At 47.9% G+C, this 6,057-nt stretch overlaps 1 pseudogene; it reads left to right on the top strand.

Moving 5' to 3' along the window:
- The first annotated feature begins 3,760 nt into the window (after positions 1–3,760).
- Positions 3,761–3,932, top strand: LOC119873795 (annotated as a pseudogene).
- The last annotated feature ends 2,125 nt before the right edge of the window (positions 3,933–6,057 follow it).

The raw sequence follows: 6,057 nt of genomic DNA, 5'->3' as shown, positions 1-6,057 counted from the left end.
CTCTCCCCTGATCTGTCACATGCTTTATTTGTTCATTATTGTTCAATACAAGTAAAATCACTACAGTTGAAGCCACTGGGATCCCCCCCCCACCTTTAAGTGTGTGCACACAGGCATACAGATGTACACACATACCCTGTCACCATTCACTATCCCAGTCCTTCTCTCAATCCCCAGAGGCACCCAAGCCACCATCCAGACGTATGCATATGTTTGCAGGACACTTTTTTTTTTTTAAGATTTTTTTTTTTTATTCATGAGAGACAGAGACACAGGCAGAGAGAGACACAGATCCCTCGCAAGGAGCCCAAAGCGGGCCTTCATCCCAGGACGGGGATCATGCCGAGCGGAAGGCAGATGCTCAACAGCGAGCCACCCAGGCGTCCCTGCAGGACACTATTTACAGGTAGTGGCCCTAAACTGGCACAATGTTTATCCAGACACTGCACTGAGCCCTAGGAGTCAGCACTGAGTAAGGTAGACAGCCCTTGTCCTCACAGACATGATTTTCCAGCAGCCGCGTGGACGTTAAACCAACATGCAAACAAAAACATCAGTTGCGAAAAGTGCTGAGAACGTCAGAAGGTGCTGTTTTGACCTGGGCTCAGATACAGACCCTCTGAGCAGGTGGCCCTTCACCTGAGCTCTCTCCAATGAGCAGGTGTTCAGTGGCACGGGGCTGGGCTGTGGAGCCATCCGAAGAGAGGAGCTGAAATGCGGGGGTGTCTGGCCCGGGAAGACCTTGTGGAAGGCGGGAGGCAGGAGAGGAGGGGGGACAGGCCACGGGGACTCAGGGCTCTGCCACGCAGGGCCTCGAGGCTGCCGTAGGAGGTGTGGTTCCGACCCAGCGATGTGGAACCCACTGGAGGGCACATGACCTCCTGGTGTGTGTTTGAAAAAGACCCACTCCTGGGGTCAGATGGCAACCAAGAAGCTGCTGCCCGTTGTTCAGACAAGAAGGTCCCATGGGCACAGGGAGAACGGAGGGAATCTAGATGTGTTTAAGGCAAGAGCAGATGGGTAAGCGACGGCTTGAGTAAGGAGGGCGCAGCGGGGTGTGAGGTCCACTCCCCAGCAGAAGCGCGGGAGCCTGCGTGGCGTGGGTTGCGGAGGAGCCCAGGAGCCCCGGCCTCCGTATCGGCCTGTCAGTCACGGCGAGGCCACGCCCCCTCGCCCTGGCCAGCGGCAAGTCCCGCCTTAGTCCCCGCCGCGGGGCCTCCGACTGGACAGGGGTGAGCATCCGATCTACGGGACGCCCCTTCATTGGCATGCGGCACAGGCCCCGGGTGCCGAGGCGGCGCTTAAAGGCCCCACCCACCTCCGTGACTAAGCCAATCAGATTGCTTCCCTCCACGATGGAGCGAAAGGATTGGTCCATCGGAAGTGGGAGGAGCCTGGAGGAGACCCCGGAAGAGCCGAGATTCCGGGAGAAAGTGCAGAGCTGGAGTTGCAGTCCTCCTGGCTTCCGCCTCCCTCCTCTTGCTTTAAGGAGGCCCGGGGGCTGCAACTGCTTGCAGCGAGGAGCTCGGCTGCCGCTGGGAGGCTGCCTCACCCGTAACAGCCCTTCCCCGACGTTCCCCTTCCCCGCCAGTCTCCAAGAAGACCAGTGCAATTGCGAGCCGACCAGACAGCTGAGCGCATGTGCAATCACTGTTAACAAGACTTATCGCCTCATCACTATTATTACTTAACAGTCACACCGCCCTGCATTTGCATTTTCTGTTTGTGTCATCATTCACCTATTTCCTCCATTTTGAAGTTACCAAAGTACTTGTCACATACCTTACCTGCCAAAGGACTTAAAAAACTAAAATCTGAATCCAAAGGACTCGGATCTGCCGTGGGGAGTGGTGGTTAGGAAGTGGGGACTACTCAGTAGAATGAGCCTGAGCTGGAGAAGATGACTCCCAGAGTGGGATGAGGACATCACAGTGGAAGGTGTGCGCCCTCAAAGATGACCAGCCCTCCATGCTGTGATGTGGGTTTGATTGATTTATTTTTAAGATTTTAAAAAATTTATTCATGAGAGACAGAGACATAGGCAGAGGGAGAAGTAGGCTCCCTGCAAGGAGCCTGATGCAGGACTCAATTCCAGGACCCCAGGATCATGCCCTGAGCCGAAGGCATACGCTCAATCACCGAGCCACCCAGGCACCCTGTGATGTGTTTTTTGTTTGTTTGTTTGTTTGTTTTTTATGATAGTCACACACAGAGAGAGAGAGAGAGAGAGGCAGAGACATAGGCAGAGGGAGAAGCAGGCTCCGTGCACCGGGAGCCCGACGTGGGATTCGATTCCGGGTCTCCAGGATCGTGCCCTGGGCCAAAGGCAGGCGCTAAACCGCTGCGCCACCCAGGGATCCCGATGTGGGTTTTTAAAACATGATGATACGAGGACCATTTCTTGGACTTGACAGAAATCAGCCTGAAAGTGTTTTAACAGAGTCAGAATAATTTGGGGAAATATGAAAATCCTCTCAAAGAAATACTAGTTTCAGAATCAGAGCCCCTACATAATTTTTGGGTCCTCTTATTCAAAAAGCAGAAAAAAGGGGCCCCTGAGTGGCTCAGTCAGCGAAACATCCAACTCTTTATCTCAGCTCAGGTCTTAATCTCAGGATCCTCAGTTCAACCCCTGAGTTAAACTCCACACTGGATGTGAAGCCTACTCACAGACAGCAATAAAGAAAAAAGAAAAAGTTCTGTCAGAGTACTAAAATAATTTTTTTCCTTTCAAAATATTTGATTCCTTTTCAAATGAAATAGGGGTTACAGGAGTAACATCATAAACTTAAAGTTGCAAAGAAATATATTTTGTTATAATTAGTACATTTAGAGCTGATGATTTTTTATTTTATTTATTTATTTTTTTTTTTATGATAGTCACACACACAGAGAGAGAGAGAGGCAGAGACATAGGCAGACGGAGAAGCAGGCTCCATGCACCAGGACCCTGACGTGGGATTCGATCCCGGGTCTCCAGGATCGTGCCCTGGGCCAAAGGCAGGCGCCAAACCGCTGCGCCACCCAGGGATCCCCCTAGCTGATGATTCTTATGTAACAATTTGTCAAAAGATTTAAGTCTTTGAAAAATCAATTTCACATATGCCTGAATTAATTTTATAGTAAGTTTATACAGTGACATTTTAATATTTCCTCTCACATTTTCTGTATCTTGTGAGGTTGTTTTTGTCTTTTAAGATTTTATTTATTGGGGCAGCCGGGGTGGCTCAGCGGTTTAGCGCCGCCTTCCGCCCAGGGCCTGATCCTGGCGATTCGGGATCGAGTCCCACGTCGGGCTCCCTGCATGGAGCCTGCTTCTCCCTCTGCCTGTGTCTCTGCCTCTCTCTCTCTTTCTCTTATGAATAAACAAATAAAATCTTAAAAAGAAAAAAGATTTTATTTATTTATTTGAGAACAAGAGAGAGGGCACAGCAGGGTGAGGGACCAAAGGAGAAGCAGACTCCCAGCTGAGCAGGGACCCTATGTGGGACTCCATCCCAGGATGCTGGGATCATGACCTGAGCCACGAGGCACCCTTGTATCTTATGAAGTTGTACAAGAAACTGAAAGTGAGGGGTGTCTGGGGGGCTCAGCGAGTTAAGCATCTGCCTTCGACTCAGGTCATGCATGATTCCAGGTTCCTGGGATCGAGTCCCATGTCGTCGGGTTCCCTGCTCAGCAAGGAGCACGCTTCTCCCTCTCTCTCTTTCTCTCAAATAAATAAATAAAATCTTAAAAAGAAAGAAAGAAACTGAAAGTGATACTTACCTAGCAGAGGAGATACTAAATGATCACCAAGGTGGTTCTTGCAGGATGAGGCTCACACATTGCACTTAGGAAATGTGGAAAAAAAAAAAAAAAAAAAAAGGAAATGTGGGAAACTCAAATGTACAATTTCTAATAATGGAGGCCTGCATTCATGGTCTCCTCTGGGCAGGGGGCACTGAAAGCGACTTCATAATTTGTGTATAATTTTAATAATCTGTTTAAGCACCTATTGCCCTATCTTTGATGACAAGAAAAATTACTTTTAAAATTGCCTTTCTCAATTAATAATCAAACTTCACATGAAAATAGAATTATTATTCAAAACAAAAAACAAAAAAATAAAAAATAAATAAAAATAAAATAAAATAAAATAAAATAAAATAAAATAAAATAAAAATAGAATTATTTTCAGGCACCTAGGTGGCTCATTCAGTTAAACATCTGCCTTCGGCTCAGGTCATGATCCCAGTGTACTAGGATGAGTCCTACAACTGGCTCCCTGCTCAGCAGGGAGTATGCTTCTCCCTCAGCCCCCTTCCCTTCTGCTCCTGATCTTTCTCTCACTCTCTCTCAAATAAATAAATAAATTTTGTTTAAAAAGCAAGAAAATAGAATTATTTTCTATAAAATGTGACCTTTAACTTTGAGTTCTAGTCCTAAGCCTCTGAATACTTGCTTTGCAAAGTTGCAGAGGTTTTCAAAATCAGGGATTCTGGGGATCCCTGGGTGGCTCAGTGGTTTAGCGCCTGCCTTTGGCCCAGGGCACCATCCTGGAGTCCCGGGATCGAGTCCCACATCAGGCTCCCGGTATAGAGCCTGCTTTTCCCTCTGCCTGTGTCTCTGCCTCTCTCTGTCTCTCTAGGTCTATCATGAATAAACAAATAAAATCTTAAAAAAAAAAAAAAAACAGGGATTCTAAACTCTGAAGAACTGACAACTCCTTGATATGCTTTATTGCAATGTCCATGTGTAGGCTTTGGTTTTGTAGTTATTTACTGACAGTGTCCTGCCCGAGCGCTGGCAGTTCCTGTCCCAGACTTAGGCTGCAGAGCTTACATTTGTGTAGATCTACTGGATGAGCTCTTCCATGGGGGGGTGGGGGGGGTCCCTTCTCTGACCATGGCTTTGGTGGACTGCAGCCATATTCTGCGGCTGCCAATCTGGGCACAGATCCCAGACTGGCCAGCCATGTGGGTGCACACTGGGTGGCCAGGCCAACTGCTCGGCCCCATGCTACCCACCATCGCCATACTTTCTGGCCAGGGCCTGCTCCCTGCCACCTGGTGTATCTTCTCTGTTCACACACATGCTTCACTGTCCCATTGGACTTCCTTTACAAAGCACAGGTTCAAGGAGAAAATTATTATGAATTTCAAGATGGTGGGAGCAGAGCGTTAAACCAAGAACTCGGTCCATTCTGAGCTGGGAGGCCTCTAGAAATGCACAGGTCACCCGCCTAGGAGTTCAGCCCTGTCCCCGCTCCAGTGCCCCTTCATTCTATTCTGAATTGTTTGTTATTTTAGTCTCCTTGTCAATGAGAAAGTGAACTTAACTGTGGGCCTGTCATATTGGCTATAATTATAATAAATCTGATCTTCATCCAGTTCTAGTTCCTGACCTACAGCTGTTAAAATCCTTGAAATTTCTGAATGATAGGGTTAAGAAGTACACCTTCTATTGTTCATAAGTCCCTTTCAGTCAGACCTGGTTGTATATTAATGAGGTAACTTTTGGAAAACCCCTAAGGATGGGGTGGGGTGGGTTGGGGGAGCAGCCAAGTGATTGGAAGGTTGGAAGTTTCAGCCCCACCCCCTGACCTTTAGGTAGAGGAGAGAGGGTGGAGATTAAATTCAATCACCAGGGGCCAATTGATTTAATCAAGCATGCCTCCATAATGGAGCCTCCATAAAAATCCTGACCAAAGGGATTCAGAGAGCTTCTAGATTGGCGATCCTTTCAAGGTGCTGGGAAGGTGATGCAGCCAGAGAGAACATGGAAGCTCTGCTCTGCTCCCTACCTCCCTACCCCCTCCCCAAACCTTGCTGGATTCATCTTTTTCATCTGGCTGTTCCTGAATAAATAGGTAATAGAAAACAAAGCATTTTCCTGAGTCATGTGAGCCATTCTAGCAAATTATTGACTTACTCAGGAGGGAGTCATGGGAACCCTGATTTATATAGTCAGCAGATCAGAAGTAGGAGAGGCTGGGACTTTCCATTAACATCTGAAGTGAGGGCAGTCTTGAGACTGAGCCCTTAACTTATGGGATCTGACACTAACTCTAGGTAG

The sequence above is a fragment of the Canis lupus genome, chromosome 10 (assembly GCF_011100685.1).
Source record: "Canis lupus familiaris isolate Mischka breed German Shepherd chromosome 10, alternate assembly UU_Cfam_GSD_1.0, whole genome shotgun sequence".
NCBI lineage: Eukaryota > Metazoa > Chordata > Mammalia > Carnivora > Canidae > Canis > Canis lupus.
The sequence above is the reverse complement of the archived record's forward strand: the minus strand, read 5'-3'. Positions and strand labels throughout refer to the sequence as shown.